The sequence below is a fragment of the Cryptotermes secundus genome, unplaced genomic scaffold (assembly GCF_002891405.2).
Source record: "Cryptotermes secundus unplaced genomic scaffold, Csec_1.0 scaffold97, whole genome shotgun sequence".
Classification (NCBI taxonomy): Eukaryota; Metazoa; Arthropoda; class Insecta; order Blattodea; family Kalotermitidae; genus Cryptotermes; species Cryptotermes secundus.
Genome location: NW_019720561.1, coordinates 1,011,523 through 1,023,391, shown reverse-complemented (window position 1 = coordinate 1,023,391; position 11,869 = coordinate 1,011,523). Strand labels below are relative to the sequence as shown.

Here is an 11,869-nt window from a genome sequence, read left to right as displayed (position 1 = left end):
TCTGACATTTTCCATTTGATTTCAGGTCGAATATACAAGCCGATTTGTGGCATATACACAACGTATCCTGTGGACCTCCATTAGGTAGGCGATTGGTGGGTGGGGGGACTGGTGCGATCATCCGGGAAATATGAAACAACACAATTCATTATGCTTTACTTTCTCGTCCAGTTCAATGTAGACAACTCTTCTTAATTTATAAATTGTGCCAAAAATGAAACGAATCCTTTCGATTCATGTTGAATTCTTTGAAATATTTTAAAAATGTAAACATGTCCATATTGTGACATATAGACCCATTTCTGGGCAACAGCTGAAATATGAGTACGCAACAATAGAATAAGTGTTTTCTGTGTGGTCCGCGCCATGCCCAATGCTAAGTAATGGGCCAATAAACAGGAATTCTATGCTTCTCATGCAGCCCTCCCGATTTAAATTCATCAAAATTACGGTCCCTTGCTGTCAAAATTACCAAAATTATACACGTAAACTCTAATTTTTTAAATTAAAAGCTCCGCGGCCCCTCTCTCTCAACTCTATCAAGTCGTTGCTTCTAATCATCTTAACGCCTACACTTTCACTTTACTCTTACCAGAAGGACGAGCGGGCAAAGACTGGGGACCTTCTTATAATCGATGCTCTTTCTCTCTTTCTTTCTCTTTCTTTCTCAAACAGGAATTCTGACAACAGAAGAGCTGGTTTCTATGTGTTCTGCGCCATGCCCAGTGCTAGGTAACGGGCCAATAAACACGCATTCTTGATACGTGACACATGTTTTCCGTGAGGTCCGCCCGGAGGCTATTCCAAGTAAACTGGAGTGGTAGGAGCAGTCAGTCGTAGAATGAGAACCACAGAGCGGGTCCTCGGCAGTGAAGGAAGTAGGGTTCCGCTGGACACTGATTGTGATTAAGAAGAGACTGTACAAGAAAGTGTTAATAAATCCAGTCATCCAATCCAGAACCCGGTATTATTAGTCACGGAACCCCGAACACGTGACAATATGATATGAATGAAGATGGATACAACATACCATACATTTAACTTACTTTATTACGGACTGAATACTTTTGGGTCATTTGAAAACTGTCACGACACAAAGTTAAATAAGTAATTTGTAGGATGTTAGCTTCTCTCAGCGGTGGTTATGAAGAGTTTTCCGATAATACCGTGTAGTCCATTGAAAGTCAACAGACGTTTCAGAATAACATGCCGCTTCCATCTTCAGGGTCGAAAATAAACAGAGCAGCAAACTAACATTAATCAGGCAGGAGCTTGAAGAATTTTCTGCCTGTTTCGTGCTGATCTCTTTTGTAACACACTAATCAGTACTGAAGATGGGGGTGATATATTCCTCCGAAACGTAGTTTGACTTTCACTGAACTACATGGAGTTATATCCCAAAATATAGGAATGTTCATAACCACGGCTCTGAGAACCTCAGATCTAAGAGGAATTTGCTTTGTATGAGCTAAATTTGATTGAAATACGTATTATTTTTAATTTGTACAAAAGAAATTGACCTCGTGAATTATAACCCGCGCTCTTATGAGAAAGAATATGCCTATATAAGTGAAATGCTTATTTAATGATTCTTGTTACCAAGTGTGTAAATTTTACGCTGTAAGTTATAAATTCTTTCTCCCGGTTTAGTGTGTCTCAAGAGATAAACCTCGACAAATATGACCTTTATTTGAAATTCAATTGTAATCTACCTCTCCTTCATGTCCCAGTTCAAATATTTACCTCATCCTGTTCGCCAGCAGTTCTATGTATGGCGTCTTCCTCTTGCAGGGAGTGTAATCTTTACGTCGCAGATAAATTGGTTTCTATATTCGGCCAAAGGTGGCAAAAGCTTTAGCAGCTCCTCCAAGCGGCTACTTTGGGTATTATCAGTCATTAACATTGGCTCAGTCCTGATAGGTAGCGTTTTGTTCGGACGTATTCCAGGCTCTGAGCTAGAGAGGTGTGTGTCTGTCGCCATGCTCAGGAAATACAGAAACTGCTTTTATTTTAAACAAAATATGAACAGATAGTAGAACTTAGGCCGTAATATAGCTCAGGCGGTTAGTTGCCTGCTTCATTCCACTGCGGTCCAAGTTCGAGCCCGCGTCATATAATGTGGGATTTGTGGTGGAAAAAGTGACACTGGGGCTGCTTGCCTTTGAGTACTTCGGTTTCCTCTTGCAATTCTTATTCCACGAACTGTTACACACTCATCACCTCTCATCCGGGGCTGGTACAACAGGTCAGTTAGTGGCAGATATACCAAGTGGACTCACCCCATCCCAAGAAACTGAAAAATAAACTAGTAGAGCTTATCGCCATGCCGTTTATTACAGTTAAATTGAAATGGTGCCGGTCACGGTAGCTGAGCGGTCTAAGGCGTGCACTGTCTTCTCTCGCTTGGAAACCGGGATCGTGGGTTCGAATCCCACTCAGGGCAAGGATGTTTAGTTTGTGTGTGTGCGTTTTTCTGTGTTTGTGTACAGGTAGAGGACTTGCGACGAGCTGATCACCCGCCCAAGGAGTCCTACCGAATGTGTAAGATCTAGAAAACCCGAAGTGAACGGAGAAGTTCATGGAGGTAGGCCTAGGCCCACTGGGGCTATAGTGCCAAGGAAAACAAAAATTGAAATTGTACTTCCCTGCCATAAAACATCGCATTTGAGTTGTTAGCATTCCTGTGTCATATATGGGATGTCTAGGCTTCGATTGTCGACGAATGTCAGAAACAACTTAATTTAGTTTTTAATTATGAAAAAAAAACACACGCCTATTTATAGTTGGAAATGTCCGTGCGGGTTTTTACTATTTTTCAGCCAACAAAAGAAAATCAGGAACCTTCACAAGGGACAAATAGGGACCACACCGCGCTTTATACTTCTTTAATTTCCTAATCTAGGTAATACCAATATGGCGGCCGCCTAAAATTTAAAGTGAAAAAACACTGTTGCACTTAATAGAGGGTGGGTTGACAATATTAAAATGGATCTAAGAGAGATAGGATGGGATGGTATGGATTAGATTTATCTGTCTCAGGATTGGGACCGGTGGACGGCTCTTGTGAACACGGTAATGAACCTTCGGGTTCCATAAAATGCTGGGAACTTTTTGAGTAGCTGCACAATTGGCGGATTCTCAAGAAGGGCTCAGCTCCATGAGTGAGTGAGAGCTTCGATACGACGCATGTCTATTGTTAAAGTCATATCTTCGTGAAACATAGCAGACTAGCAAAATTTATTGTCACGTGCCCGGTGTTCCGTGACTAATAATAACTGGTTCTGAATTGAATGACTGGATTTATTGACCACTTCTTTTACAATCTCTCTTAATCACAATCAATCATCTACTCACTTCACAAATTACTAGGACACACTATCCGTTTCCTGGCAACGGACTTATCACACTAACTACCACCTCAAGTCACTATGAAGTGTTCTTGTCATTTCTTGTTCAATCACTTTGGTATGCCGACCCTCCAGAAATCGACCCAGTTCTCTAATTCTAATTTTCTAATCTCCCTAGCTAGAAACAGACTCTCTTTATGTAGACTCGGGCCGGACCTCACGAAAACACGTGTCACATGTCAGAATGCTTGTTCATTGGCCCGTTACCCGGTACTGAGAATGGCGCGGAACACATAGAAAACACTTCCTTAAGTACTTTTTCTGTTGTTGCATGCACTTATTTCGGGCTTTGCTTAGAAATGGGTCTACATGTCACAATATATTTAGTTTTCAGTTTGACTGCTACAGCTCATGAGCCTTTCGAAGTAGAAATGTGCAAGTTCATATGAAGTTGGACTGTAGGCATACCAAAAACCTCGTGTTATATAAGAAATAAAGCTTATATTTCAGGAATTACAAACAAAATATGAGACTTTGTAGTTATATCTGGCAGCTGGAGCGCAGTCGGGATCTGTAATAGGCAGTTTATAGAACTGCATGGCTGTGTGCTATAACGATTCGTGGGACTACTGGGTTTCTGGGAATGTCAGAGTAAGTCCTGGTTTGTGACTCCGTATAATTAGGTTACAGGAACATACTGCGCGCCATCTTCAGGATCAATGGGAAAGTAAAACAAGAAACCAGGAAAACTTTACCTCCTGCTGCAATTGGTTTCGTCTATATTTTAGTTTTAGTCTCTGAAGAGAGAGGCGATGTGTACAACCCAGAGAACACTTCCCTTCATAGTCTGCCCCATGAGGACCTCAAATATTTTTTTAACATTTTCTATCGCTTAGTGCTCCAAAACGATAAGAGTACAGCAATTTAACCATTCCAGGTGTAATATACCATCGGCAGAAACGTTTAGAACTGATATATTGTCACATGACGACTGAAAGCGGGAATGATGGAGCCGAAGAAAACGTCCATTACTAGACAAGGTCTCAGTAATCATTTTTATGTTACAACGAATAGCAGCTAAGTAGCAAGTAGAAAAGAGTAAAAGTAAAGCTATCCCTGTACCAAGCCGTGAAGGCCCATAGGGTTATGAGACGTTGAGAGTCCCACATTATCTAGACAATCGGCGGTAAGGTTGTCAGCCTTACGCGCCGGTCGCCCTTTACTCCCAAGGAGAATTATTTAATAAATTCCTGGTACTCATTTCTGTTAGAAGCTATGTCGACTCCAGGGCCATAGTGCGGACGGAAGGATTAGGTCAGATGAAAAGAAACCAATGACCTCACCAGGACTTGAACCCGCGACCTTCCGGCTTGTAGCTAAGCAAATTCGTTTCCGAGACAACGTATTCATAGAAAGTAATAGTGGAACCCTTGGACATTGTGACTTCAGTCCAGACCCAGTGGCAGTTATAAAAGGCAGTGCATTCGTGAATTCGAGAGATTGAGCAATCGAAGAAAACCTCTCTAACTTCATTTTACGCTTCAAAAAAGCGCAATGTGACTTTGACTTTGAATTCCAGAGAGTAGAGGCTAGTCTGTGATTAGTGAGTAATTCTTCATATGTCATTCATAAGAAAGATGTCGTTCAGGAGAACTTTAACGTGTTGGCTGTCAAAATTCACTGTAATCGTGAAGAAGTGTCAATAAACTCAATCATCAAATCCAGAACCCATAATTATTCGTCACACTAACCCTTGAATATGTGGCATTTTTGTGCCAGAAAATGGTTACGACCGTAAATTCATGATAATATAATTCTTAATATCCTCACAATATATGTTGATACATCTGGAGAGAAATAAGCATCATAAATTATTCCTATAGTTTTTTGTTTTAAACAGGTTAAGTGATTTTTTATGTACTCGGCTATTATAAGTCTGTCATTATCGTAAATTTATCCATTCCAATTTTACGTATCCTCCCTCACATTTCACTGCTCTCATTTGCACTTTGTTCTAGAAATATAAAACAATTTTTTACACGTATAACGAGAACATATTTTTCTTTGTGTGTTTGAATTAATTAGTTTGCCATTTTAACCCATTGCGCTGAAATTAGGCATATCTACTTTTATTTCGTATCTTCGGAGTGATAATATTTTGATTTCTGTTGCAGCAACAGAGAATAGTGTCACTTCTTGTCATTTTTTTTCTGTTAGTACACTCCCAATTCGGTTGAAATGACGCCGACACTCACAAGTTAATTACCGGAATGAGTGGTCCATTGACGAGGTTTGCTGGTGTGAGTAGCGAGTGTCAGCACCAAGCCAATTGCAACATCAAAACGTGTGGAACCCTTATCTTCAAATCCCAATTCGATTTCTAGACTCGCTTTCCACTTTCCTCCTCTCCACCATCGACCAATCGAAGAAAGGTATAAAAAAAACCTTTCTAACTTCATTTTACGCTTCAAAAAAGCAAGAAATGACTTTCCACCATTTTGAAAAGGGGGCAGAGAGTAAGGGTGAAGAAATGAAATGGGAAGTAACTTAGTGGTTCATTCGATAGGCCCTTCGGACGATATTCAGTATGTAGAAAAAATGAGAATACAGAAACATGTTAATATCAGCTCATGGCTAAATTGTTGAAGATCTGTTCGTGTTACGGTTTTTGTGTCAATTTCAAGGTAGATTTTGAAGTTGTGGGGGGTACCAGGACAATCAAAATGTGGAGACCTCTATCAATATTATAAAATTTAGTTTATCGTTTTTTATTTATTATTCTTTCTTATAATAATTAAAAATACATAATAAATATTCGCAATTATCGAATATCCGAATAAAATCTGTGGACCCCATTTCTGTTTCATAAAGGGCCCTGTCCACTGTCGCTTCTCATTAAATCCGGCCCTAAATAATTCTTAATCAGATGGCTAATCATCATCATCATCATTGGCAAAACAGCCCTTTTGGAGTCATAGCATTGCTTATAAGATTCTGTTGGATTGCATCTTGTTTTGACTTCTGTTTATTTCGCAAAAATATTTTTTTTTACCGAACAAGGACTTCAGCCTTGTATCGAACCCCCAACCTGTCTCTGTATTTATGCTTCACATATCAAGACCACGGTGGAAATATTCTAAGCCTCTTCCACACGGGGACAGATGGCCAGGTTAGCATATAAACCCACGTTCACACAACACGTACTTTTAAAGAAGGGGCCATTTTATGACACTATATTCTCATCTTCAGTTCATCTAACTTTTTCAAAATACAATAAAAACTTTCGGTTATACGAGTAAATGGAACTAAACCTGTAATGTGTAGCTTTACCTAATGGATTCATTATGGTCTACTTACTTTATTAAAACGTACATTGTTGGATTTTATAATAGTTAAAAATATAAATATGTCGTCCATTTTGTGGAATATGCATTGTGTAGCTAAATATACATATTTTTATGGGCGTTACTACACAGCATGGTGCATCAATGTACACTTATTCAGATAGGCTCCACTAATGTTATTCAACGCAGTCTGTTAGTCTATTCTCTCTTCATTATACCCGTATTTCTAGTCTTTCTCGACAAGTTTTTTTTATTGCTAGTGGGGTGGGACTAAGTCCCTTGTACTGCGGCCACTTCTGGTCTATTGTACCAGCCCCAGATGATAGGTGAGGGTCATTGTGGAGCAATTGGTGGAATGAAGAATGGCAGGGGAAACCGAAGTACTCGGAGAAAACCTGCCCCAGCGCCACTTTGTCCACCACAAATCCCACTTGACCAGAACCGGGATCGAACCCGATGGGAAGCCAGCGACTAACCGCTTGAACTATGGCGCGGCCTTTCTCGAAAAGTTAATACGAGTATGTACATAGGAAACAAGGCCTTCACTTATTTATGCACGAATCTTCATATCTGTACTGAGAGTGTCCTGCCATTGGACAGATTCTTCTTATCATTCGAATTCCGTCCACACTTTCACGCTGATTTTCATTACTGTTTATATCAATGTTATTCTTCCGCCTTGAGTGTCGTTATTGCATAAGGCCCGGAATCTTAGGAAAAGTGCGCTTGTGTTGAGATGTTCCTGAAAGAACTGACTAAGGCAACTTGAAGTTCTCTCACTCACTCCCTCACTCACTCATGGAGCTGAGCCCTACTTGAGAAGCCGCCAATTCTGCAGCTACTTAAGAACTTGCCAGCATTTTATGGAGCCCGAAATTCCATTACCGTGTTCACAAGAGCACTCCACTGGTCCCTATCTTGAGCCAGATAAATCCAATACGTCCAATTCTCTCTCTCTAAGATCCATTTTAATATTGTCCACCCACCTACGACCTAGTCTCCCTAGTGGTCTCTTCCTTTCTGGCTTTCCCAACGATATCCTACATGCATTCCTCTTCTCCCCATTCGTGCTACGTGCCCTGTCCATCTCATCCTCCTTGACTTGATCATTCTAATTATACTTGGAGAAGAGTACGAGCTATGAAGCTCCTAATTATGCAGTTTTCTCCAACCTCCTATCACTTCATCTCTCTTCGGTCCAAATATTATCCCCAACACCCTGTTCACAAACACCCTCAGTCTATGTTCCTCCCTTAATGTCAGAGACCAAGTTTGACCCCCATACAGAACCACAGGCAAAACTAGAGTTTTGTGTATTCTAATTTTTACGTCTTTAGACAACAGAAAAAAGACAACAGGTTCTGGACTGAATTGTGGCAAGCATTACCCGAGTTCAATCCCCTCTTAATTTCCTCCTGAATCAGGTTTTGATTTGTTATCGTCGTTCCAAAATATCTGAACTGTGCCACATTTTCAAAACATCTGTTTCCTTTCTTCATGTCAGGATTTTGCCCTGCATTTTGGCGACGAGAGAGCAGCATGTACTTAAGGCGACATGAAGTTAGACAAAGAAACTATATGTATTGTTCTCTTTTGGTCTGTGTGCTCTTGGAACAAATACAGGATACGCAGAAGTGAGTTTTACACGTCCAGAAATTTATTTTGAAGAAATCAGGCAAGATAAAAGATCCGAAAATTTAGTCACAAACTACAATTCTCACGAAGAAAGCAGTCTTCTGGGATTTGGCACCGTGTATATGTGGTGTTAACTCCACATATACACGGTGCCAAATCCCAGAAGACTGCTTTCTTCATAGTCACCGCCGTGAAAGCCTCAAATGTTTCATACAGTTCTCACAGTTTAGTATACAGTTCAGAGGTGTTTGATATGTGCATTATTGATAAGTCTTCAAGTTCATCTTCCAGTTCAATCCGTATATTTTTACTGGAATGGGAACATTCTCTTTACACAAAGAACCTGACTCAGAGAACTTTTTGGAAGATACACAGATACCTAAGAAGATACATCCAATCCAAATTCCTTCTGTTGATTTCCTTGCATTCTCTTCTCACAGTTAGTTTTATTAAACCAAAGGACACAGTTCGCTCTTTGCAAAGTTGTCGCCATTTTCTTGACTGCAACGTCCCTGGCGGCAAATAATTGGTACTACATCTGCTTACCTTGATTCAAAACTCTGATGGTTATAATCTAATTTCTGAAAGTTAGGATGTATTTTCTTGCCGTATTGTTCCACAGTAAACTTTTATAATAATATTTATCATTTATGCTCACTATTTTACACTTTTTGTTAACCCACACATCCTATTTTTTTAACTTTTGTTATTTGTGAGAAACAAGTGTGAAACGAAGTTTGATAATCAAAATCTCTAGTCTACATGTAACAAACACGGAGCAAGCATGTTGCAGATGAACTAGTTTTTATTGTTCTCAACGGAGAAAGAATTTTCAGGAATATTGTAATGTCGCTTGAGGAATTAAAATGCAATACAATTTCCCATGTGGGTGAAAAGAGGTCGGATTGTAATTTGGTCTCCATTTCTGCTCTGAACCTACTCAGACGAGCTTACGCGTTTCCCTGCTCTGTACAGTGCGTGTCAAAAGTATCTAGTAGTTTCATGCTGCAAACTGCGAGCATATTTTCACTTACAGTAAACCCGAAACCTATCTGACTCCGGAGGTGCTTGTTTCGAATATTTTCCAGGACACCGACTATCCTGACAGAGGTTCTTCGTGGTTTTCTGAGTTCGTCCAGTCACATTTTCGGATAGGATATCAAATTATATTACAGCCTCTTCCTTGCATATTATAAATTATACCGTTGAGATGGGTTCAAGTGCCATGATATACATACTAGATTTCATAAATATTGGTTTAGGCATTCAGAAGTTGAAAAAGGAAATACAGAGACACACAGACATCATGGTGATCTCATGAACCTAATTTAATTCGTTTAAATAAGGAAAGTATATTTATGAAGCCGCCTAAAATATCGTCCCAGCTGTCACGCAAATAAATTGAGATCTTGAGCGCAGTGGCATGCTGGATGCGCCAGCTGTTCTAACGTCAAAGAACTCTGCAGTTCACTACATGTGTATGTTATATTTAGGGGCTTCACAAGATTTCCAGATTTCTCGACATCTCACAAAGGGACGGGCCTCCACTGTCTATCACAGAGATAGTTTTACATTTTTACCTTTATTCATAGAAAGTCTTCATAACTTGTACTCTTCTCCAAGTATAATTAGAATGATCAAGTAAAGGATGATGAGGTGGGCAGGGCATGTAGCACGAATGAGGGAGACGAGGAATGTGTAGAGGATATTAGTGGGAAAGCCAGAAGGAGGGAACCACTGGGAAGACCAAGACGTAGGTGGGTGGACACTATTAAAACGGATCTTAGAGAGAGAGGATGAGATGGTATTGATTGGACTTATCTGGCTTAGGATAGGGACCAGTGGAGGGCTCTTGTGAACACGGTAATGAACCTTCGGGTTCCATAAATTGCTGGGAAATTCTTGAATAACTGCAGAATTGGCGGCTTCTCCAGAAGGGCTCGGCTCCATGAATAAGTAAGTAAGTAAGTAAGTATTCATAGGAAGTGCTCACTTCTGGTAAGGACAGAAGTCACTGAACTGTCACAGATTTATTTCATATTCATATTAAGCGTTTCGCTTGTAAACAGGAATTGTCCGAAACATCGGGCTTATTATCCATGTTCATAATAAATATTACCTACTGATAGAGACAGGAATATTCTCCGAAACGTCAAGCTTTATTCCGTATCCTTAGCAGTTGTTCTCGATGATAACTACAGAAATACACCGAAACGTCCCACTTTTATTTCGTATTCATAAGAAATGATGAGTGTTTTATTCCTGTTCCGTATAACAGAGATCTGAATATCCATTCGGCAGGTTCTTCCGAAACGTCCGTAAACACCTGCAAGACTTTGTTGTGTCGCAAACAGATAGTATCGTAAACTCATAGACCGAATTGTTGGTCTACAGGTAACGATCTAGACTTGTATTTGGGAAGTGAAGGGTTCAATTCTCGGCTGGGACACCTACGAGGTCTTTCACAATTTTACTCATTCACACCAGGCAGTTTCCGACATATTGCCTCTACTAGGACATGACTAATCCTTCTGAATCTTTCCAATTATTCACATATCACCCGACCTCCCGAAGCTATAGCACTGATACTGGAAAGCGTTGTTAAATGACCCAAGAGAAAGCAGCGAAACCAATTTCTCACTTTCACACCCTTTTACTTTGAAGAATATCCTCCCATCTACGATTAGGTCGCCGAAGCTTTCTCTTTCTAATTCTGTTACTAATATTTTAAAGGGAAGATTTCTCTCTTCTGGGATGTAATACTATGTAGTCCGTTCAAAGCCAATCGACGTTTCAGAGGAACATATTGTCTCCATCTTCAGAGTTGAAGAATAAGCCAAGCAGCGCGAGGAATGTTGGAGGAAGAGCAAAAAGCAAAGGTGAACCAGGCATTTAAGTCGAGCTGCCTTTTATCTGCTTCACGGTGGCCTCTCCTTTGGCTTATTCTACGAACCTGAAAATGGAGGTAAAACGTCAGTTGACTTTTAACAGGCTACACGGCGCAATATCTCAGAAAATAGAACTCTTCATAACCATCGCTGTGAGAACCTCAAATGTAGCATATTTTGTGTTTCTCATATCCTTCCATATGTGCTACATGACCCGGATATCTCATTCACTCACTCATGGAGCTGAGTCCTTCTTGAGGAGCCGCCAATTGTGCAACTACTCAAGAACTTTCCAGCATTTTATGGAACCGGAAGGTTCATTACCGTGTTCACAAAAGCCTTCTACTGGTCCCTATCCTGAGTCAGAGCAATCCAATCCATGCCATCCCGTTCTGTCACTCTAAGATCCGTTTTAATATTGTCCACCTACCTTCGTCTTGGTCTTCCCAGTGGTGTCTTTCCTCCTGGCTTTCCCACCAATATCCTATACCCATTCCTCGTCTCCATTCGTGCTACCTGCCCTGCCCATCTCATCCACCTTGACTTGATCATTCTAATTATACTTGGAGAAGAGTACAAGTTATGAAGCTCCTCATTGTGCAGTTTTCTCCAACCTCCTGTCTTCATCCCTCTTCGGTCCAAATATTCTCCCAAC

The 11,869-nt window shown here is 40.4% G+C and overlaps 1 protein-coding gene across 4 annotated transcripts in view; it reads left to right on the top strand.

Annotated features, from left to right (window-relative positions):
* The window catches only part of LOC111867985, a 599,613-nt gene that overhangs the window by 552,723 nt on the left and 35,021 nt on the right, over positions 1-11,869 (top strand). The gene's annotated exons all lie outside the window — the stretch shown is intronic.